General features: G+C 37.7%; 1 protein-coding gene and 1 pseudogene across 3 annotated transcripts in view; one reads left to right on the forward strand and one right to left on the reverse strand.

Annotated features, from left to right (window-relative positions):
• DIAPH3 (diaphanous related formin 3) overlaps positions 1-24,389 on the forward strand; it is a 551,502-nt gene that overhangs the window by 471,051 nt on the left and 56,062 nt on the right. The gene's annotated exons all lie outside the window — the stretch shown is intronic.
• LOC137211446 (large ribosomal subunit protein eL31 pseudogene) overlaps positions 5,526-24,389 on the reverse strand; it is a 60,941-nt pseudogene continuing 42,077 nt past the window's right edge.

The following is a 24,389-nucleotide window of genomic DNA, read 5'->3' on the forward strand; positions in this document are numbered from 1 at the left end:
TTTAGCAGAGAAAAGACATTGGTCAGCAAAGCGTATGATGCTATTTTTTTCCTGTCTTTTATCTTTGTAATAAGCCATTTTTCATAAGTCACTTTCTGCCATTGAAAATGGTAGTATTCGTGTTCTAGCAATAATTGTAGAGGTTTGAGTTATTATAAACTTTGAATATCAATTCCCCCCTTCTGTGACAGTTCTACCACTAGGGAAGTCAGGCTTGCAAGGTCTAATTACTGCAGCGTTTTGATATCCCCAGCTACAATATTGGCAGGAATTTAAGCCATGGTAGAATTCATTGGTGACACCATTGTAACTAAAAAGCACAGAATCTGTTTTTAAGCTTGTTCAGGGTGGAAAAAAGTATTGGATGATGTCAAATAGTCTTGCTGTAAGTTCAGAAGTGCCTCGGATGATTCTAATATGAAATGCTAATTATTTGCAATAGGATGTAAATAAGGTGGCACCAAGTCTTATTTGCAGTGACTAATGAAAGCTGTTGTACTGTAATCAGTGAGATACAGAGCAACAGGGCAATTCATTAGGAAAACCATAGTTGACAAGCAGTTAATGCATGCCAGTCTGGACCTTTCCTCTTGCTTCTGTTTGCTTCTATTATTTCTCGTTGATAATAATAAGTCTCATATGGAAAACATATAACAAGGATAAGAAGAAACGAGCAGCTAAATTTTGCGAAGCTAGGCCGAATATCTACAGGCTGTAAGTCTCCCTTTAGCTTTTCTCTGCCTATGAAAAACAACTGCCATATTAGGCTGATTGAAAATACAGTGATTTTCTAGTCAGCAAACTGCTAGTCTGAGAATTTTTCATGTTATCTCTCCAGACTTGAGCAAAACTTAACTATGCTGCAAATTATTTTATATTCCAGATATATATTACATTTCAAAGTTTAACCACATTTTCACTTCTCATACTTTAGCAACAGAATACTTTTAAGAAATAAAAACACAAAATTTCTTGATATACTGCTCTCTTCTCTGTGTTATCCAGTACATGCCTTAGTAAATAAAAGTTGAAACTCTGGAATAGCTTTTCTGCTCTGTACGTTCATCACAGCAGCAATAGTATAGGACACTACCCTCTTTTAAAGCTTGTATAGCCAAATTTCTAACATATAGCTATTAAAGTAAAGGAAATAATTATGTTTTATTCCCCACAGGTGGAAAAATTAGGAAGGTGACTACTGTCGTCTGTAATTTTTAGAGCTGTTTCTATCACTGATTATCCATGACTACCATAAAGGAAAGCCAGCTCATTTGATTCAGTGAGCATTTTATGGTCCCTCTCTTTTTTAAAAGATTTTAAGGTACCTTGTCTATTTAAAGCATGGAGAAGTAACTGAAAAGTCAGTACTGTGATTTATTTCTGAGCTTCCTGACAGCCAGTGGGAAGAAAGGAGGCAGAGCTGGTTCTAGAGTACCAAAACTTGGGCTGCATCCTCTGGGCAAGAGAATACTTGAATCTAGGTTCAAGGAAACAAAACCCAGGAAATACCAAGGGTCTAAGGCCAATGGAGAGTTTAATTTAGTCTTTATTCCCCATTATTTAAAATGCCATGAATTATCCACACTGAGCTCTTTCATTTTATCTGGAGGTGTCTTAAATCCTTTAGACAATCTCGGACCCCTAAGCTTGGTACAGAATAAGATCACTCTGCAGTGGTAGTGCATGCAAGGGGTTTTGCACAAGTAGGATTGCCAGATAAAACACAGATGGTCAGTTAAATTTGAATTCCAATAAACAATGAATACTTTTTTAATATCAGTATTTCCCATAAATACTTTAAAAATATTATATAAATATATCCCAAATATTACATGGGACATACTGATACTAAAGATATTGTTTGTTATTTATCTGAAACAATTGTTAACCTGAAATTCAAATTTTTGTCCTAAATCTGGCAACCCTACCCACAGCCTGCAGGCTAAGCCTCACAAACTATAATAGGGAACTGTCCCTTTATCACAAAAACTTAGTCTTTTTTTTCCTTCTTTTAACCTTTGTTGAGATATTGATGGTGATAGATAGAAAAACCATTATTTTCTAACAAGGAGAGACTTAACAAAGGAGCTTTAAGCCGTACATGATAATCAACCCAAAAAGGAAGCTTTATCAAAGGGCTATTTCAAGTGAGCTGTGGATTGGTGGGGAAAGAACACACACACACACACACACAGAGTACGGTTAAATTAAGCTTCCAGTTAAAATTGCCAGAGAGATAGCATCTTATGGGAAGTTGGATGTCTGCATGGTGGGAGCGTGTATAGCGTATCTCAATACCCCATTGCCTCCGGAAACTGATAGGGGCCTGCAGCTTCAGGAACACAGTCCTGGGAAGTAGGGTCTCACTGACTCGGAAAAGTTTAGTCCTTATTGTACTTACTGTTCTTTTATCCTTGGGGTTTTAAATCTTGGATATTATTCTGGAAGTACTTCTACTAACAATCTGGACACTTTGCATCAAGGAACTGTTTTAAACATTGGCCTCTCATCCTTGAACACATGTCAGCGTCACCAAGAGCACAAAAGATTCTGAGTGAGGGAGAGCTGAGTAGCATCCTTTAGTCCCTGAACATTATTTTGAAGTGCTCCCTTCCCTATAGACTTTGAACCCTGTATTCCTCTTCCTCTCCACTACAAACTGGAAATTTATTTCTTGAAAGGAGTATGTATGTGCTGACACGTGTTTAGGTCAAGGTTCAGCTTGAGACCAGAATTCAGTTTAAGCAGAGAAGTACTGATAATGGCATATTAAATGGATTGCAGTATCATTGGGAGAAATGAAGAAGCACTCTAGATTGAGTTTTATGAATAATATCCAAAGCCAGGACACAGGCCATCAAGGCAATTGCTCCCTCCTCTGTGAGACAGAACTGCCTGCTCAATTGGGAAGCTGCTGCTCTAGAACCTCACTGCCACTCCTGACACAAAGTCCCTGTGATCTGGAAGCTACCATCATTACTGCCAGCTACAGAACTGCACAGGGCCCTTGCTGTCTACCCCAACATAGCAGATACCCATCTTCCCTTTCAGCACCCACAAAGCTAGTGACCAGATACTGGGAACTTGCTGATGCTTCCAAAGTCACATTTGTGAGCAAAACCAGCAAAAACACGGCCTCTACTTTACTTCCACCTTTCTAAGCCTTGAGCAGTTTGGAGACTAGCCAAACCAAATCATATCCAAACTGCGAGGGGATCTTTGAGATGGTTCTTAGCTTTCCAGCCAGTATAATACAGGAAGGCACTGTAGTAGGTGGTTAAAATGGACGTTGACTGTCAGTTCTCCATAACCTTGTTTACAAGTAATCGTCACATCTTATTAATTAATCTGTCCCCTACAGAAGGGAAAAATCAATAAAGACCATGTCATAAGGCTGTCAGATGCTTTTTGGAAAATGTTTCTGAGGACCTTCTGTAAGTTAGATCATTAGTATTTCCGTCTGTAAGGTCATATACCAATTCTTGAACAGTGGCAAGTTTTTTTTTCTGACCTTGAATTCCTAAGGGCTTTGAACACAGAATCTTTGACAGGGGTAATGACATGTCTTATGTACAATGTTCTGACAACAGTTTTATGTCAAACGTAAAAGCTTCTTTATATGGTTGTATCTTTATTCAGAAGTGTTTGCCTTGCTTCCGATGCTCCTGAAAGGGCATGAGCTGCCAGCACCATTCTGGCCGTTACTTTGATGGTGCTCAGAAACTGTTCTCAGAACTAATCTACCTTGTTTCTGTTTTGGTTCCTCCAGACACAAGCAAGTAACCTGATGGGACTGGAATTCCTTCCCTTTTCACCTACTGTTATGGCTGGATTGATGCCAAGTGGGGCATACGCAAATCCACCCAAGTTTTCTTTGGTTTATTGTACATCCTCTTTTCTCTGTCATTAACCATTATTTTTTCAAATAGACCCAAAGCGAAAAGGTTCCTAAGGCAATAGTGAGAGGCAAATAGAGTAGAATTAGTGATAGTCCAGAAATACTTACAGGGCTATTTACAGGACTGGATTTTCATTTGGTAGGAATTAGAGAAACCCACATCATTGATTCACCTGGTTCTTATACAGTTGTGGAAATGTTGACAAATAACTTCAAAAGAAACATGAGTTAACAGCTTGAGTACTGAAGTATGGTTCCTCCTTTTATATTACTTGAGGAGCCATTGTTGTATAAAAATCACAGTGCAATAAATGCAATAAAAATCATCTTTATTTATCAAAATAATATTTATTACCAAGACATGAAAAAAAATGAAACTGACAAAGTAATTTATACATTACTATCAATCTTTTGCAAGTTTCATGGATTCTTTCAGTAAAAAGGCCATACTTGCAAATTCCACTTGAGCTTTTCTAATCAAATTTTCGTATAAGTTGGTTGTAATTGTTAACAATCCCTTGTGGGAAAACGGATGATTTTTTTTCTTAAATAGAACAAAAAAAGATGTGCTCTGGTATAAATGTAAAATATAATTCAAAAATCTTGACTTATGTAATGTTTAGAGAGTTATTTGTGGAATTTTTCAACATGAAAATTCAGCCAAGTATACATTTAGTAAGTTGCATTATTTTGGATTGCTTTAATAGGGTAAAAATCTTAGAAAAATAAAAGTCATGGGAATTAGGGCTAAGTTCCTACAATACTTCTTTAATAGCAACTGTATGCCTCACCCCACATAAATACTTCTTAAACTTTCATTTGGGATTGTTACATATGCTAGTCAGTCAATGAAAATGAGTTATTGGGGCAGATAAATAAATGAGCTTAAAATATTTACTTACTAGCTTAAATAACTACCAAGAACTGTATTCTGCTAAGCTTCGAAAATTCTAGTCATTTTCCTCTCTGTTTGCCTAAAGTCTTTCTCATACATTCAGCTTTATAGATAACTGACAGGCACATACAGAGGAGAACCCTTGCGTTGGTGATATATTTTATGGCATTTTATTCGTTCAACCAGCATTTTTGAGCACCAGCCACATGTGGAACCTGCCTTTGTTACAAAGGTGACACAGTGTTTCCTGGCCTGATGTACTTCCGTGTTTTACAGAAGAAACTATTGAGGTTTATATTATTATACATTGCCCATATTTATTAAAATAAGTTATTTCCAGATTTTTATGAACTTTTTTCATAGAATAAACCTAAATGTTTTCATTAAATGTTAATAGTTTGTAATATTTCAGACATAGTATTTTATTAATATTTTTAGAATCTATATTTTAATTAATTTTAATTTTTGCTAAGTAAAACATTCACATGGTTCAAACTGAGAATTTCAAAAGAAGATGCAATGAACAATCCCCCTCCCCTTTGTCCTCCAACCAGCCAGTTTCCCCCTCCCCAGCAAAAATGCATATTGGTTAAGATTAGGTTCAGGTGCATATAAGAGAAAACTCAAATATCATTGACTTAAATACTTCAGTTAGAGAAATTCAAAGATGCTTATATGGAAGTTCCACAATGTCATCAGGGACTTGGACTCCTGTCTTTTTTGTTTGTAGTTTTATAACTTTATTTGACAGTGGTTAGCTCTTATCCACACTGACTGTAGATTTTTGAAGGTGATGACAGGAACATTAATAACCAACATATAGAGCTTGTTTGGTGAGTCTTCATCCTCTTTACGTTTTCTAAACAACCACACATGGATCCAGTATGGGACATTCTGATTCCTTTGGCCCAGACAGCTTTGTTGAGCCTGATGTCAATGTGCACATCTGGAGTTCCCATCTCCTTCATGGAGAACTTCTAATTTTTTTGAGTGTCTGAGGGGCAGGCATCTTGAACCCCAGTCCATGGATGTGCTTGTGAATGTTGATGGTATATTCTCTGGTCACCACTTCATTGATGGCAGTCCCTCTTCTTGCCACCCTTCTTTGCAGGAGTCGTTCTTCCAGGCCCAGGTTGGAAAGGATGAGGGTGAGGGATTATCTCCTTCGGTCTTGATGCTTACCATCTTTAACCTTTAGCTTTTAGTCTGGAGGCTGCCCCCGGTCCAGTTTGGCTAGTGGAATGCCATGTCATTTCTGTATTCCAGGGAGGAGAAAGAAGTCAATAAGAGCCAAAAGTCATGGCTCTATAAACAGCTTTCCCCAACATGAAGAAGAGGAGTTTAGCTCACAGGGTACCCATGTGAAAGAAATGCCTGTAGCAGATAGGACATGAGCAGCTTGAGAGAAAGTATTCCCTGGAACGGAACATCACCAGGGACAGCAGTGGCCAAAGGCAGACTTCACATATTTTACTTTTTTGTTTAGGACCAACCTTTTAAAATAACTTACATGTATCATAGTTTGTTAATACATTCTTCATCAAATCATAGTATCTTATTTGTAAACTGAAATTTTACCTAGAAATGTGACATGGAACTGATACTAAATGCTGTATTTGATAAATATTTTCCCTAAGTAAGAATATTGCTCTTTATTCATTCTACAGTTCAGCCCAAATTACATAAGTACCCGGGTCCCATTTCACTTATACACTGTTTTTCGAGCAGGACATTTTATTTCACGGCTTAATTTCAAGGGGAAAAATATTCTAGAAGGAAGGCATTATATGGGGTGTTACAGAAAAAGCAGCCTACTGTTTTTTGTACTAAAGAAAACTAAGGACTTTTTAGAAAGATGTGATTCTTATCAGAGGCAGACCATGAGCTAAATCTCAGGTTAAGAGATGCACTATCAGTGGTTGTCACAGTATACTTGTTTCAGATTTGGATTCTGAATATACTTTCTATAAATTATCAGTAGAGTTGGCAGGGGGGAAAAGCTTTTTATGAGGTGGCACTCTCATTAAAGTATATGAATGTGAGGTATCTGTTACTTCTCACAGAAGCTGTAATAAATTATATGGAAAACTATTCTCCAGTCTTTTTTCAGCTTTTATGAGTTACAGTTGACATATAAAACTGTAAGATGTCTAAAGTGTACAACGTAATGATTTGACATACGTATACATTGCGACAGCACCCCCATTGAGTTAATTCATGCATCCATCACCTCACATCTTTCACATATTCATCTTTCTTTCTTTTTTGGCAAAAACATTTAAGGTTTGCTTTCTTAGCAAATTACGATTATACAATGCAGTGTTACCAACTGTAGTCACCATGTTATACATTAGATCCCCTGACCTTATTCATTTTATTAATGAAAGTTTGTGCCCTTTTACCAATCTTTCCCTGTTTCCCCCACCCCCACCTCCTACTCCTGGAACCACATTTTTACTCTGTTTCCATGAGTTTCTTTTTTTTTTTTTCTTTTTTAGATTCCACAGAGAAGTAATTCCATGTGGTAATTTCTGCCTAGCTTCTTTCACTTAGTGTAATGCACTCAAGATTTCCTTATTTTTAAGGCTGAAAAATATTCCATTACATATTGTATACGTATATATACACACCACATTTTCTTGATCCCTTCATTCATTGATGAGCACTTAGGTTGTTTCCATACCTTGGCTATCGTGAATAATGCTGTAATGAACATGAGAGTACGGATATCTCCTTGAGATAAGGGTTTCGTTTCCTCTCTAATCTTATTGAAAATTAAAAACCAGCTCAGAGCCAGCTCTACCCACCACCAGTCCCTGCCATCAGGAAACTTGCACAAGCCTCTTAGATAGCCACATCCACCAGAGGGCAGACAGCAGAAGCAAGAAGAACTACAATCCTGCAGCCTCTGGAACAAAAACCACATTCACAGAAACATAGACAGGATGAAAAGGCAGAGGGCTATGTACCAGATGATGGAACAAGAAAAAATCCCAGAAAAACAACTAAATGAAGTGGAGATAGGCAACCTTCCAGAAAAAGAATTCAGAATAATGATAGTGAAGATGATCCAGGAACTCGGAAAAAGAATGGAGGCAAAGATTGAGAAGATGCAAGAAATGTTTAACAAAGACCTAGAAGAATAAAAACAAACAGATAAACAATACAATAACTAAAATGAAAACTACACTAGAAGGAATCAATAGCAGAATAACTGAGGCAGAAGAACGGGTAAGTGACCTGGAAGACAGAATGGTGGAATTCACTGCTGTGGAACAGAATAAAGAAAAAAGAATGAAAAGAAATGAAGACAGCCTAAGAGAGCTCTGGGACAACATTAAACGCAACAACATTTGCATTGTAGGGGTCCCAAAAGGACAAGAGAGAGAGAAAGGACCAGAGAAAATATTTGAAGAGATTATAGTTGAAAACTTCTCTAACATGGGAAAGGAAATAGCCACCAAAGTCCAGGAAGCGCAGCGAGTCCCAGGCAGGATAAACCCAAGGAGAAACATGCCGAGATACATAGTAATCAAATTGGCAAAAATTAAAGACAAAGAAAAATTATTGAAAGCAGCAACAGAAGAACGACAAATAGTATACAAGAGAACTCCCATAAGGTTAACAGCTAATTTCTCAGCAGAAGCTCTACAAGCCAGAAGGGAGTGACATGATATACTTAAAGTGATGAAAGGGAAGACCTACAACCAAGATTACTCTACCCGGCAAGAATCTCATAAAGATTTGATGGAGAAATCAAAAGTTTTACAGACAAGCAAAAGCTAAGAGAATTCAGCACCACCAAACCAGCTCTACAACAAATGCTAAAGGAGCTTCTCTAAGTGGGAAACACAAGAGAAGAAAAGAATCTACACAAACAAACCCAAAACAATTAAGAAAATTTGTCACAGGAACATACATATTGATAATTACCTTAAACGTGAATGGCTTAAATGCTCCAAACAAAGCACACAGGCTTGCTGAATGGAAACAAAAACAAGACCAATCTATATGCTGTCTACAAGAGACCCACTTCAGACCTAGGGACACATACAGACTGAAAGTGAGGGGTTGGAAAAAGATATTTCATGCAAATGGAAATCAAAAGAAACATGGAGTAGCAATACTCATATCCGATAAAATAGACTTTAGGGGCTTCCCTGGTGGTGCAGTGGTTGAGAGTCTGCCTGCCGATGCAGGAGACACGGGTTCGTGCCCCGGTCCGGGAAGATCCCACATGCCGCAGAGCGTCTGGGCCCATGAGCCATGGCCGCTGAGCCTGCGCGTCCGGAGCCTGTGCTCTGCAACGGGAGAGGCCACCACAATGAGAGGCCCGCGTAAAGCAAAAAAAAAAAAAAAAAAATACACTTTAAAATAAAGAATGTTACAAGAGACAAGGAAGAACACTACATAATGATCAAGGGATCAATCCAAGAAGAAGATATAACAATTATACATATATATGCACCCAACATAGTAGCACCTCAGTACATAAGGCAACTGCTAACAGCTCTAAAAGAGGAAATCGACAGTAACACAATAACAGTGGGGGACATTAACACCTCACTTACTCGAATGGACAGATCATTCAAAATGAAAATAAATAAGGAAACAGAAGTTTTAAATGACACAATAGACCAGATAGATTTAACTGATATTTACAGGACATTCCATCCAAACCAGCAGATTACACTTTCTTCTCAATTGAGCATGGAACATTCTCCAGGATAGATCACATCTTGGGTCACAAGTCAAACCTCAGTAAACTTAATAAAACTGAAATCATATCAAGCATCTTTTCTGACCACAACACTATGAGATTAGAAATGAAATACAGGGAAAAAAACATATAAAACACATAGACATGGAGGCTAAACAATATGTTAATAAATAACCAAGAGATTACTGAAGAAATCAAAGAGGAAATCAAAAAATACCTAGAGACAAATGACAATGAAAACACGACGATCCAAAACCTATGGGATGCAGCAAAAGCAGTTCTTAGAAGGAAGTTTATAGCTATACAAGCCTACCTCAAAAAACAAGAAGACTCTCAAATAAACAATCTAACCTTACACCTGAAGGGACTAGAGAAAGTGAACAAACAAAACCCAAAGTTAGCAAACGGAAAGAAAACATAAAGATCAGAGCAGAAATAAATGAAATAGAAACAAAGAAACAATAGCAAAGATCAATAAAACTAAAAGCTGGTTCTTTGAGAAGATAAACAAACTTGATAAACCATTAGGTAGACTCATCAAGAAAAAGAGGGAGAGGACTCAAATCAGTAAAATTAGAAATGAAAAAAGAGAACATACAGCGACACCACAGAAATACAAAGCATCCTAAGAGACTACTACAGGCAACTCTATGCTGCTAAAATGGACAACCTGGAAGAAATGGACAAATTCTTAGAAAGGTATAACCTTCCAAGACTGAACCAGGAAAGATAGAAAATATGACCAGGGGCTTCCCTGATGGCGCAGTGGTTGAGAGTCCACCTGCCGATGCAGGGGACACAGGTTCATGCCCCGGTCCGGGAAGATCCCACATGCTGCAGAGCACCTAGGCCCGTGAGCTATGGCCACTGAGCCTGCACCTCAGGAGCCTGTGCTCCACAACAGGAGAGGCCCGCGTACCGCAAAAAATAAATAAATAAAAATAAAATAAAAAATATGAACAGACCAATCACACGTAATGAAACTGAAACTCTGATTAAAAAGCTTCCAACAAACAAAAGTCCAGGACCAGATGGCTTCAAGGTGAATTCTATCAAACATTTAGAGAAGAGCTAACACCCATCCTTCTCAAACTCTTCCAAAAAATTGTAGAGGAAGGAACACTCCCAAACTCATTCTATGAGGCCACCATCACCATGATACCAAAACCAGACAAAGATACTACAAAAAAAGGAAATTATAGACCAATATCACTGTTGAATATAGATGCAAAAATCCTCAACAAAATACTAGCAAACAGAATCCAACAGCACATTAAAAGGATCATACACCATGATCAAGTGGGATTTATCCCAGGGATGCAAGGATTCTTCAATATACACAAATCAATCAATGTGATACACCATATTAACAAACTGAAGAATAAAAACCGTACGATCATCTCAATAGATGCAGTAAAAGCTTTTGACAAAATTCAACACCAATTTATGATAAAAACTCTACAGAAAGTGTGCATAGAGGGAACCTACCTCAACATAATAAAGGCCATATATGACAAATCCACAGCAAACATCATTCTCAATGGTAAAAAACTGAAAGCATTTCCTCTAAGATCAAGAGCAAGACAAGGATGTCCACTCTCACCACTATTATTCGACATAGTTTTGGAAGTCTTCTCTGATTTGGGGAATCAGAGAAGAAAAAGAAAAAAAAGGAATACAAATTGGAAAAGAAGAAGTAAAACTGTCACTGTTTGAAGATGACATGATACTATACATAGAGAATCCTAAAGATGCCACCAGAAAACTAGCAGAGCTAATCAATGAATTTGGTAAAGTTGCAGGATAGAAAATTAATGCACAGAAATCTCTTTCATTCCTATACACTAATGATGAAAAATCTGTAAGAGAAATTAAGGAAACACTCCCATTTACCACTGCAACAAATAGAATAAAATACCTAGGAATAAACCTACCTAAGGAGACAAAAGACCTGTATGCAGAAAACTATAAGACACTGATGAAAGAAATTAAAGATGGTACAAACAGATGGAGGGATATACCATGTTCTTGTATTGGAAGAATCAATATTGTGAAAATGGCTCTACTACCCAAAGCAATCTACAGATTCAGTGCAATCCCTATCAAATTAACAATGGCATTTTATACGGAACTAGAACAAAAAATCTTAAAATTTGTATGGAGACACAAAAGACCCCGAATAGCCAAAGCAGTCTTGAGGGAAAAAAACGGAGCTGGAGGAATCAGACTCCCTGACTTCAGACTATACTACAAAGCTACAGTAATCAAGACAATACAGTGCTGGCACAAAAACAGAAACATAGATCAATGGAACAAGATAGAAAGCCCAGAGAAAAACCCACACACCTATGGTCAACTAATCTATGACAAAGGAGGGAAGGATATACAATGGAGAAAAGACAGCCTCTTCAGCAAGTGGTACTGGGAAAACTGGACGGCTACATGTAAAAGAATGAAATTAGAACAGTCCCTAACACCATACACAAAAATAAACTCAAAATGGATTTGAGACCTAAATGTAAGACCGGACACTGTAAAACTCTTAGAGGAAAACATAGGAGGAACACTCTTTGACATAAATCACAGCAAGATATTTTTTGATCCACCTCCTAGAGTAATGGAAATGAAAACAAAAATAAACAAGTGGGACCTAATGAAACTTCAACTTTTTTGCACAACAAAGGAAACCATAAACAAGACGAAAAGACAACCCTCAGAATGGGAGAAAATATTTGCAAACGAATCAACGGACAAAGGATTAATCTCCAAAATATATAAACAGCTCATGCAGCTCAATATTAAAAAAACAAGCAACCCAATCCAAAAATGGGCAGAAAACCTAAATAGACATTTTTCCAAAGAAGACATACAGATGGCCAAGAAGCACATGAAAAGCTGCTCAACATCACTAATTATTAGAGAAATGCAAACCAAAACTACAATGAGGTTTCACCTCACACCAGTTAGAATGGGCAGCATCAGAAAATCTACAAACAACAAATGCTGGAGAGGGTTTGGAGAAAAGGGAACCCTCTTGCACTGTTGGTGGGAATGTAAATTGATACAGCCACTATGGAGAACAGTATGAAGGCTCCTTAAAAAAGTAAAAATAGAATTAGCATATGATCCAGCAATCCCAGCCCTGGGCATGTACCCAGAGAAAACCATAATTCAAAAAGACACATGCACCCCAATGTTCATTGCAGCACTATTTACAATAGCCAGGTCATGGAAACAACCTATATGCCCATCGACAGACGAATGGATAAAGAAGATGTGGTACATACATACAGTGGAATATTACTCAGCCATAAAAATGAACGAAATTGGGTCATATGTTGAGATGTGGATAGATCTAGGGACTGTCATACAGAGTGAAGTAAGTCAGAAAGAGAAAAACAAGTATTGTATATTAACGCATATATGTGGAACCTAGAAAAATGGTACAGATGAACCAGTTTGCAGGGCAGAAACTGAGACACAGATGTAGAGAACAAACTTATGGACACCAAGGGGGGAAAGCCACGGGGGATTGGGGGTGGTGGTGTGATGAATTGGGCAATTGGGATTGACATGTATACACTGATGTGTATAAAATTGATGACTAATAAGAACCTTCTGTTTAAAAAAATAAATTAAATTTTAAAAAAGCAATCATATTAGACACTACAAGACCAAATATGTAGACTTTAATCTGGGAGAAATCAAAATGCTTTGTATGCTGAAAGCATCTCAAGAAAAGCTGGCCACACTTTCTCTCACTTCTGTTAGAACTAAACAAAATTATCTTTTTCTTTTCACAACTTTATTGGATTATAATTGCTTTAGAATGTTTTGTTATTTTCTGCTGTGTAACAAAGTGAATCAGCTATACATATACATATATCCCCATATCTCCTCCCTCTTGCGTCTCCCTCCCACCCTCCCTATCCCACCCCTCTAGGTGTTCACAGTGCACCGAGCTGGTCTCCCTGTTCTATGTGGCTGCTTCCCACTAGCTATTTTACATTTCGTAGTGTACATATGTCCATGCCTCTCTCTCACTTCGTCCCAGCTTACCCTTCCCCCTCCACCCGCCCCCCACAAAAAAAAAAACAGCTCCAAGGGTTACTGTATTGGATTACAGTCTACCGAAAGGATTTAACAAATAATCATTACTTTTTTAAAACAGATATTACTTTTTTCTGCCTTTCTCAACATTTCACTATCAAAGATGTCTCAATTACACATACTGTATAGTACATGCAGAGTTTGTCTTTAAGAGATATTATTAGAAGACAGTACCATCTGACTTTGGAAACTTGGTTATGGTGATCTCCTTTCTTCCTGGTATCATCTTAACAGTCTCATGGCATTAAGCTAATTATTTTAGCACTTCACATTCAGTAACTGTGAATAGGATTAGGTAGTCTGTTTTATTTAGGCCAGGAATACTCTGGTGTTTATAATTTATAATGCTTTTCCCTGAATAAAACACTATCTATGTTTCTGAAAATTTGGATGGATTGTCAAGTGCTAGACAGCTTTGATTTTCCTTTTGAGCTATTCAAACATAGAATATAGAACAAGAGGAATTTAGCTTTGTAATTACAAGAACTTATCACAGTACCTTCTCTAAAGTTTTAGGACCTTGTTAGAGTGGTTTATGTTCAATAATATTCTTTTTAAAGGGAGGAAAGTTTAGTGTGAGTTTTTCCTCACCACAGGCAACATCGTGTCAGGAAGGGAGCCAACAACATAACCTTGACCTTTAAGCCTGTTTGCTCACCATAACACTGAAATAACAATTCCAACCATAAAAGATTGTTATGAGTCTGAAAATGAATATATAAGGGACCTGGCTAGTGCCTGGTATATGCCAGTTCAGTAATTATTGATTTTTCTTTCTGCTGTTAAATTTCCCTGTTGTGGTTTAGTGTTCTCTGTAGAGATGGATTAGAGATTAAAAGTTCAATATGATTAGTGACATATAGGACTGTCTATTTTAATAATTGTTTTTTTGTTTTGTTTTGTTTTGTTTTTACCCTTGGAACTCAGAGGCTAGCACTTTGGAAGATTCATCCTTCTATACTATAATTCTCTTCATTACTATCAACTCAATGGTGGTAATATTGAGGTGGGTTTATGGTTATAGGGAAAAGTTACCAATGTTTCTCTTGCATAGGTAACTGGAAACATAATGTAACCATTATGGGTTTTGTGGGGGGTTTAGTTCTATAAAGATAGTATTTTCGTTATATAATATTTATTATTAAGTACATGGCCAAAAAGTAAGATTTGTCCCAAAGGGTCTAAGTGAGTAGTCAGACTTGGCCTTGGTTGGACCAGGAGGAGTGAGCTGTTGGGTGACAAATTAATGCAGGACTTGGAATTAGATGAAGCAACAGAGACCACAAGTTCCTTCCACCATGGATCACTGGATGGCACTGAAGGTGGCTGGCTGGCAGATGGCTACCCTCTGTGCAAACTGTAAAGTAGGCCCCTAAGAAAGTGCTTGCAGCTTAAATAAATGCATATAGATTAAAAATTGAAAATTTAAACATTGTACCCCATATATTATAAACTTTTAACATTTAAATGATGGTTAAGAGTTTTAATTGTTTCACAGCGAACTCAGAGTAGTTCTAAGCAGTGTTTTTCTAAAATTATACCAACCCTTATTGATCCTATATTTTGATTACTATTTAAAATGTCAACACTCCTGGACTGTTACGTTGCAGAGCTTTTGAATATATCTTGTCAGTGGTTTTGAAAATATTACATTCGTGCTTGATATATACCGTCCTGGGTGCATTTTGTGAGAGTTACTCCAGTGTACAAAATTTTTTAAAAAAATTAAATTAGAATGTTTTTATTAGTATTACCTTTTATTTTTTTAATAGGCATACCAGTCACTAGTCACAGTCATCATAAAGAAGAGATGATGTAATAATGTGAAATAGTCACATATTCCCCTATTGGTAGATAATCTCATTTAAAACAGAATTCAGTGCAGTGAGTGAATATATTTTATAATAATTCTCTCAGACCCACTTATTTTATGTGTTAAGGAACCAATAGAGGGAATATAACATCAAAGACCAGGTTTCAAATTCAGCCTTAGCCACTTATAGTGTGACCTTATTTGAGTAAATTAAGCTATCTTAGGTTCAGTATCATATTTATAAAATGGAAATGTTAATAATAATATCTACTTCAGAAGGTTTCTGTGAGCACGTAAAGCTATTTAGATGTGAAGAGTTTGGTATGTTGCCTGGCACAGAGCACTTCTCCATGAGAGGTACCTGTATTTTTGTTGTCGACATCATCTTCATTATCATCGCTTTTGAATTAACATTTCTTGGATGTCCAAGTCCAGCATTATTCCTGTGAATGTAAGAAAAGTGGAATCATGAATATTTATGCATTTCAATATAAAAATTTTCATCAAGAGACTAATACGGCTCTAGACATTATAACCCATATATAACAGGTTATTTGTTAAATGACATATCTGTGCATTAAGATTTTTAATCTAATTGATATTAATATGGCTGGTCCACTTTACAGTGTAGTTTTTGAACACTTACTCTCATCCTTTTGCAAAGGGTGATCTTTAGAAGTGCTCAGTGGTGTCATCTTCGTGCACACCTTAAAAAATGCTTACGTGGGGCTTCCCCGGTGGCGCAGTGATTGAGAGTCCGCCTGCCAATTTAGGGGACACGGGTTCGTGCCCCGGTACGGGAGGATCCCACATGACGCGGAGCGGCTGGGCCCGTGGGCCATGGCCGCTGGGCCTGTGCGTCCGGAGCCTGTGCTCCGCGGCGGGAGGGGCCACAACAGTGAGAGGCCCGCGTACGGCAAAAAAAAAAAAAATGCTTACGTGCCAGCAAGCACTGTGTGTGCTCACTTATGTTATCTCATTTATTTTTTACAATGAATGTGGCAGGTGAAGATTGTCATTCTCGTCTTAGATAAAGAGAACATCAGTCTCAGATTGTTTATAGGACTTGTTCAAAGTTTTACCTCATCTTGTGTCACTAGGTCACTCTTAATTCCATCAAACCTCCACTACTTTTCTTTAAAGGGCCATAATTGGGACAGGCTATGGGAATTTCCTCTCTGTTAACTGGGGAACAGATTTTGTCTCACTCTAAAGGAGATCATGTTAACAGTCAGGACTGTATAATGCCAGGCTGACCTCCCTTAGCACGGAACGACCTCTTTACCAGTTGTAAGATTCAAGCACAGGCAGAATTGTTGTTTGGCAGGAATGTTATGAAGAAATTGAGGTTTATATGAAGGACTGGGTTTTGTATCTAATAAAGACCTTCCAAAGCTCAAAATTGTACCTTCTAGTGATTTATTTCCTCACCCCCTCCTCTAATCAGATGCTGTATCCTGAAGATTTTACCTTCACAAAGTTTCAGAACCCTCACAAATATTATACTAGAGAACAGATGCATTAAACAAATATTTGATTGCCTACCATGTGCTGGGAACTTTGCTAAGCAGGTAATTTGTGATGTCTTCTTAAGGTGAATTCTGAATAATTCTTTGAGGACAGAGAAAATGATGTGCTCTTACTAACATCTAAGTAATAGATGGTTATATGATGAACAGTAGCAAATATTGGATGGATGAAAGGAAGGAAAACAACCATATGCCTCATATAGATAGATAAAGGGGGAAATAGGGTCTATCCTACTTGCTGGTACATAAGCATCTCAGTTTATAAGAAATTTTCATTAAAAGAAAGAAAATTATTTCAGTACTGTCCCTCCTCATTTGTCTCCCTGTTTTCTTATTGTATTTGGGGGAGGGAGAATTTAATTGGAGAGTTTTTTTGATGGGTAGAATACTTATTTATGTTCACTTTTCATATAAAATAGAGCTGTATGTTACATGTTAGAAAATGGGATTTCGTGCTCTCCGTACCCCAGCCAGCTCCCTGAGAGCCCCAGTCAGCCATCTCATGAAGCCAAGAAAGCTGAGATTTCTTGATAACTGAGATAATAAATACACCTCTTATTTAAGTCACTTTAATAAGTAATGTGTCTCTTAAAGTTGGAGCATGCTAACTTATTTGGATGGGATGAGTGGAAAAAGCCCTGTGAAGGTAAACTTTACTTTCACAGTTGAGAATATGACATCTTATTGGAGGAAGAGGGACAGGTTTAAGATCTCGACTTTTTTTTTTTTAAGTAAAACTTATTTTTATTTTGATCTTTATAAAGGCTTCAACAATGTCATCAAGGATTTGGACTCTTTTTAACCTTCCTCTTTGCTCTCCATGGCTGTTTTTTCTTGGGCTCGTCAATTTATGCTTGCAAGGTAACTGGCATCACAGCCACACACAGCCATGTCCAGAGATGTCAGGGTCTGGGAAAGGGATCTCTTCTTTTGAGTCTCTGCTTTCAGGAAGGAAAAATCTTTCCTGACAATCCTTTAACTGACTTCTCTGTCAGAACTAAAACACATGGCCATATGGGAGGCTGTCTCTGCCATTAAAAAAGGCTCTCACGTGTAGCGTTCTAATTGCACCCCTGCTCTTCCTTCTTCAAGTCTTAACACTCCTTAGTCCATCCACTGCCACCAAATTTTTCTACCTAAAGCACAGATCTGATCAGGTCATTCTACCACTTAAAGATTGTCAGTGGTTCCCCTTTAGATACTGAAGGAAGTCTACCTCCCACCCCTTCCCCATCCCAGATCACTCTGCACAGTACATGTATGATGTCAGTCCTCCATGGAGGTGGGCTAGTTTCTAGTTCTGTTTGTAAACACTTTCAGATCATACCTTGAGTGTTTGTTTTTTTTTAGGTTTCTAGAAACAGAGACCTTCAGGATACTGCAGATGATGTGTTATGTGAAGAAATAGTCATCAGTATTTATTAAGCAAATCTTTATTGTATACTCCTTCTGGGTCAGGCACTGTACTTGGAGTATAGGATTGAACAAAACAAACACAGTATTGTCTTCAAGGAGCCTGTGATCTAGAAACAGAGACTTGTTAAATTGAACAAGTAATTCTAAGTCAGTGTGACAAGTGTTAGAAAAATAGCGAGTGTCAAAAGACTCACTAACAGGAGGACCAACCCCACTCTGAGGGTGAGCTTCCCCAAAGAAAGTATTTTAAATGAGAGATGAGTAAGTCCTAGCCAAGTGCAGCAGGTGGGGCTGGAAGGCCAGCCATGTGGAGAATGGATGGAGATTGGCTGGAACTTGCCGTGATCCAGACAGGAGATGGTGGTGGGCTCGACCAGAACTGAAGCAGTGAGGATAGAGAGAAAATACAGAACACGATACGGGATTGTATGTGGGGAATAAACATGTGACTTGAGCAGATGGATGAAACTGTTGTATTCTGAGAAAAGGATTGGTGCTTGGATGGCAAAAGAGGAACCAGAAAGAGTTTAAAAGAGCACGTTGGCAGCCTCCGCATCAGTCAGCCACTTGGAGTACAGAGTGATGTTCAGGTTACTGCCATTGCCTCAAGGGTGCTGTGCCATCCAAATGATGTGTCCTCTGTCTCTGCCGCTGTTGTTACTACCAGCAGATATAATGCTTTTTACCTTTTTGGCTTATGTTTACACCGATTTTCTTGACTTTATGACTCTAACCCATTGCCTTCTCTCTTGTCCTTTTAGTGTTCCTATACTATGTGTGCCCCTCTCTATGTGTTTCATTGTCCCACAAAAGGAATTTACAGGGTGAGCTAGATAATATCAAGTCTAGAATATCCTGTCAGTCAGCATCTCCTGCCAGTTGTCCAGTGAACCATTACCACTGCTTCATGACCCAAAGCGCGGCAACTTTTATTTATCCATTCATGCAACAAATAATTTTTTAGCATTAGCTCTGTGCCAGTGATACACTAGGCCATGGTAAGAACATGTGCTTTGTAGTTATTAAAACTTTGATCTAAATTCTGGCTTTCTCATTCACCAAATACATGAACATAGGCCAAAAACGATTCTTAAGTTCTCTGTGCCTTGATTTCCTCATCTATAAAACAACACATCTGAAGTTGTTGTGAGGATTAAATGGAATAATGTAAGTAAAGGGCTTAATTTATTCATATCGATCATGAGGAGGGGTATAAGGGTAATGGCGGTGGCCGTGATAGCAGGAAAGGGAATCGTTGAGGCAGTGGGAACATGTGGTGGGAATGGAGGCAAGGGTAGAGACTTTGATCATGAGAGGTGAGGGGGTGGTGATAGTTGGTTACAGGCACAAAGTATCTAAAGGGAAACCACTGCCCTTGGCTGCTTTGCTCAGAAGAGCTGTGGATAAGAAAGGTGCTCAAAGCTTCAAGGACTGTCCAGTACAAAGGAGTTTTTAAATTTAGTTGGGCTCTATTGTTAAGAAACAAATCACTGTGCTCACTTAAACTTGGACCTTGGAGAGTATATTTTATGAGTTCAACACGGAATTACTTTCACAGTTCAAGAACACTGACAAAGTGACTTAAAAGTGTACAACAATTATCTACTTCAGATGGGGGGGAAGTCTGTATTAAAATGGAAAGAACAGTACTCACCTGCATGTGCTTTAAAGAGCAAGTTAAAGCCCCACTTCTTGGCCAGGGTGCATTATGGTCATTCAGTTACATCCTCTGAGCATTTTGTCTTTTTGACAGAACAAACTGATTTCAAAGTATAGCTTTGTTCTCTGTAATGAACTGTATTGCTTAAAAACTTTCAGGCAGAATTCAGAGCTCAGTGTGAATATTCTCTTTGTTTTAATTATTTTTGTTACTTGTTCATTTGAATAGCTCTGGTGAAAAAAAAAACTTCTTAGGAAAAAAACAAGGTGTAGTAAACAAATTTAAGAAATTAAATATAATGGTAATAATAGCTAATATTTGTTAAGTCCTTAGTTTATAGATCAGGCACTGTGCTAAGGTATTTACGTGTATTATGTTACTTAGTAATCACTATCATGAGATGAGAGCCAGCCTTATCTTCGTTTTACAGATAAAGAAACTAAAACTTAGACTGCCCCATGCTCACACAACTTGGAAGAGACAGAGCCAGCATTCACACCCCATGTTTTTAACCATGTTGTTAGTTGAACAAGTTCTTTATTATTCCTTCACTCTGTTTGTTTAGCAATAATTGGATAAGGATTGAGTTCAAATTCAGTAGAAGTTGGATTGTATACTTTTTTGAGAGTTGAATCACCATTTTATTATTACATCCCCAATCTCCTTCCATGTTTTAAATTGCATGCCTTTTTCAAATTGCAGTTTTGATTATCATGTGTTGTGTCATTTTTTAAACTAACTTTAAATGTAGAGAATACATTTGAAATAACAATAATGAAGGATTTTTTTTCCTTGAAGTCTGTAATAAGATGTTTGCAGATATACTGTAATTTTTTAAAGCACAAATTTTCTGTCATCCATCTGTTATTTTTCAGAAAGACCAACTTAATAAAAGTGAATCATGTTAAACTAATGCTTCTATAAAATTACAGGCTCACTCAGAAATAAAAGTTATTCAATAAAAATATGAAAGAGCACAAAATTATGTGCCCATTTAAAAACATTTTATCAGTTACTATTTTGTTTCAAATGGGCATAGATCCTCTTTATTTCTTCATAGACTTTAATGAATTTGTATGTGTATGAATATAGTTAGACCTAGGTTTTGGGAGAACAGGTGATTTATTCATTTTTATAGCCCTCATACCTAGCAGTTAAGAAAATCATACATGTCAATAAAGATTTTTTGAATGAATGCACTTTTAAATTAGTTTTTTTTTAATAAATTTATTTATTTTATTTACTTACTTTTGGCTACGTTGGGTCTTCATTGCTGCACCTGGTCTTTTTCTAGTTGCGGTGAGCGGGGGCTACTCTTCTTTGCAGTGTGCGGACTTCTTATTGCAGGGGCTTCTCATTGCGGTAGCTTCTCTTGTGGAGCATGGGCTCTAGGTGCACAGGCTTCGGTAGTTGTGGTGTGCGGGCTCAGTAGTTATGGCTCATGGGCTCTAGAGCACAATCTCAGTAGTTGTGGTGCACGGGCTTAGTTGCTCCGCGGCATGTGGGGTCTTCCCTGACCAGGGATCGAACCCGTGTCCCCTGCATTGTGAGGCAGATTCTTAACCACTGCATCACCAGAGAAGCCCTAAATTAGTTTTTGATTGTCCACAATAAATAGAGTCCTTTTTTTTTTTTTTTTTTTTTTTTTTACTCTGGAAGAAAGGCAGCATGGGAGGTGGGGGGAGATTATAAAAACAATACATCTTTAAAATATTCAGAACATGCATACCAAATATAGGTCAGGCCTGTGGAGGTATAAATTTGGGAATTCTCAGTAGGCAAATGGTATTTAAACAGTGAGACTGAGTAGCTGACTTTGGAAGTAAGTGTGGGCAGAAAGATAATGTTCAGGGCCTGAGCGCTGGGACTGGCTAATATTAAGGTCTCAGGATGAGCAGGAGACACATCAGAACACGGAGCAGGAAGACGAAGCATTCTGACGTCCTGGAAGCCAAAGGACGGTGATCTCAGGAAGGAGGCAGTGATGCCTGTGTCCTCTACTGACGAGGGGTCAAGTAAGGTGAGAACTGAGAAGTGACGGTTGGATTTATTATCATGGAGGTGACTGTGCAGTGGGTAGGACGGATACCTGATTGAAATGGGTTCAAAAGGGAATAAGGGGAACTAGAAACTGAGATTATAAATAACTTTTTCTAGGAAGTTTGCTATAAAAGGAAGGAGAAAAATGGGTTGGTAGTTTGAGGAGGAATTGGGGTCCAGGAAAGGGCATTTGTCTAAGATGAGAGAAACAGTGGCACGTTTGTTTGCTAAAGAGAAGAATCCAATGGCGTGGGGAGAAATTGATGGTGTTAGAACATGGTGAGTGGGTCACTGGAGTCTTGTCCTTGAAAGAGAAGCTGTGCGGTCTGGGTTGCAGGGGATGCGTTGGCCCTGTTAGAGCTCGGACAGTTCATGGGTGGAAATGGGAGGGAAGGTAGAGTGTGTGAGACAGTGAGGTGGGTGGAAAGATGTCACCAGTGAAGGGAGTTTCTGGAAGTTCTTGTCTCACTGGTTTATAAGTAATTTTCATTTCTTCTCTTCTAGTTTAAGAATTTTATGAAAAGCTTTTTCTGAATTGTACAGTTCATATAAACTACCTTCATGGAAATATTGAACCTTGATATGAAATGTATCATCCACTCTTTTAAGTTGTAAACTGTGGGGGATTTAAACTTTCCAGAAATAACAGATTTTTACTTCAATCCCTTTGAGTCCAATTGCCTTTAATATGTTCACCCAATTTTAACTTTCTAAAGCCTTATTCAGCAGTTTTCTTCCTGATATGTTGTAACTGAGAAAGTCCATTTTATTTCTCTGAGCTTTCACAGTTAACTTGAGAAAGCCCTGTTTTCCAGATATTTAACCAGTTTCTAAATTACCAGGTGCCAGTGTACTACATTTAATGTACCAAGTAATGATTACTGATTGCTGGTCAATCCATATTCTAATTGCCTTTCTCCTCAAGGTATTGTTCTCTTGGGGGAAATTGTCAGCTGTTCAATGTTTTGAGACCAGAAACATTTAAAAATGCATGAAAACTTAAACTATGAGCTTGGTAGAAACACACTTAGCTGGCTTTACTACTAGGTTCTGATCATTTTTTTCATGTAATGAATATGACTTCATTTTGTGTTAAAGTCTGTTTTCTCAGACAGATGGATATAACCATTTTCTGAAATTATTTCCACAATAACTGCTAATAATAGAATCATAATTACTTCCTTCCATTTATATGTATGTGTCAATTCTTCTCAATCAAAATATTCCCATAGAAAATATGTTATTAATATAAAATATTAATATTTTTGTTGGTAGTTTCAATTTGAAGAAATCAATTTTAACTCTCTTACTGTCCAAAAATGCTCATATGACTAACCTAAATTATTGATAGTAATCTGCGAATGACTAACAGGAGAGAGAAGGAGGAGAAGGAAGAGAGATGACCTCTCAGGGGACTACTTTATTTCCTGGTATTAGTAACAGATCTCTCACAGCTAAAGCTTATTTTGTTCAAGAATCTAGGTAACAAAAGAAATAGCCTCTTAAAGTGGTAGTGTGTGGCTTTGGACACTTTTGAGTATCTCTTTGTTTTGGGTCTTCTCATAGTTTATAAATTAAAATATCAGGACATTCTTCAAAGTATATTAAGAAAATATATTGAATTAACTTAAGCACCATTATTTGCAGCCAACTTTCAGCTTCATAGTTTGTATTTTACTCATGTTCTTAATGATTCTCATTTCTTCTTCTCTGTTTGATCTACTGACTCCTCAACTGAAGTTGGGAAGAGGTGGCTTTATTTCCTTACTTTTTTTTTTAATATGTATTATTGTTTAACTTTGAGGGTGATTCAGAATTGTAAGATGTAAAAAATACATGCAGACTTGTATCTAAGTGGATAACAAAGATATCAACAGTAAGGAAACCTATGAACAGTATGGACACAGTTCAGTCTCATGAAACACAGAATTGTTAGAGACCTGCTTAGTGACACTAGCACAGCAAAGTGTTGCATTCTAAGCTGGGACATACAGACTTTGTTTGTTTGTTTTTTTGTGGGGTGTTTGGTTTGTTTGTTTGTTTTGCTCAATCCTTTTTTTTTGGTTGAAATATAGTCGATATAAAATATTATGTTAGTTTCAGGTGAACTGCACAACGATTTGACATTTGCATACATTGTGAAATGATCACCATGATATCTAGTAAAGGCTTTGTAAACTCTAAATAATTTCATCTAGGGCTTCCCTGGTGGCGCAGTGGTTGAGAGTCCGCCTGCTGATGCAGGCGACACGGGTTCGTGCCCCGGTCCGGGAGGATCCCACATGCCGCAGAGCGGCTGCGCCCGTGA

Source organism: Pseudorca crassidens, chromosome 18 (assembly GCF_039906515.1).
Source record: "Pseudorca crassidens isolate mPseCra1 chromosome 18, mPseCra1.hap1, whole genome shotgun sequence".
In the NCBI taxonomy this organism is placed as follows: Eukaryota; Metazoa; Chordata; class Mammalia; order Artiodactyla; family Delphinidae; genus Pseudorca; species Pseudorca crassidens.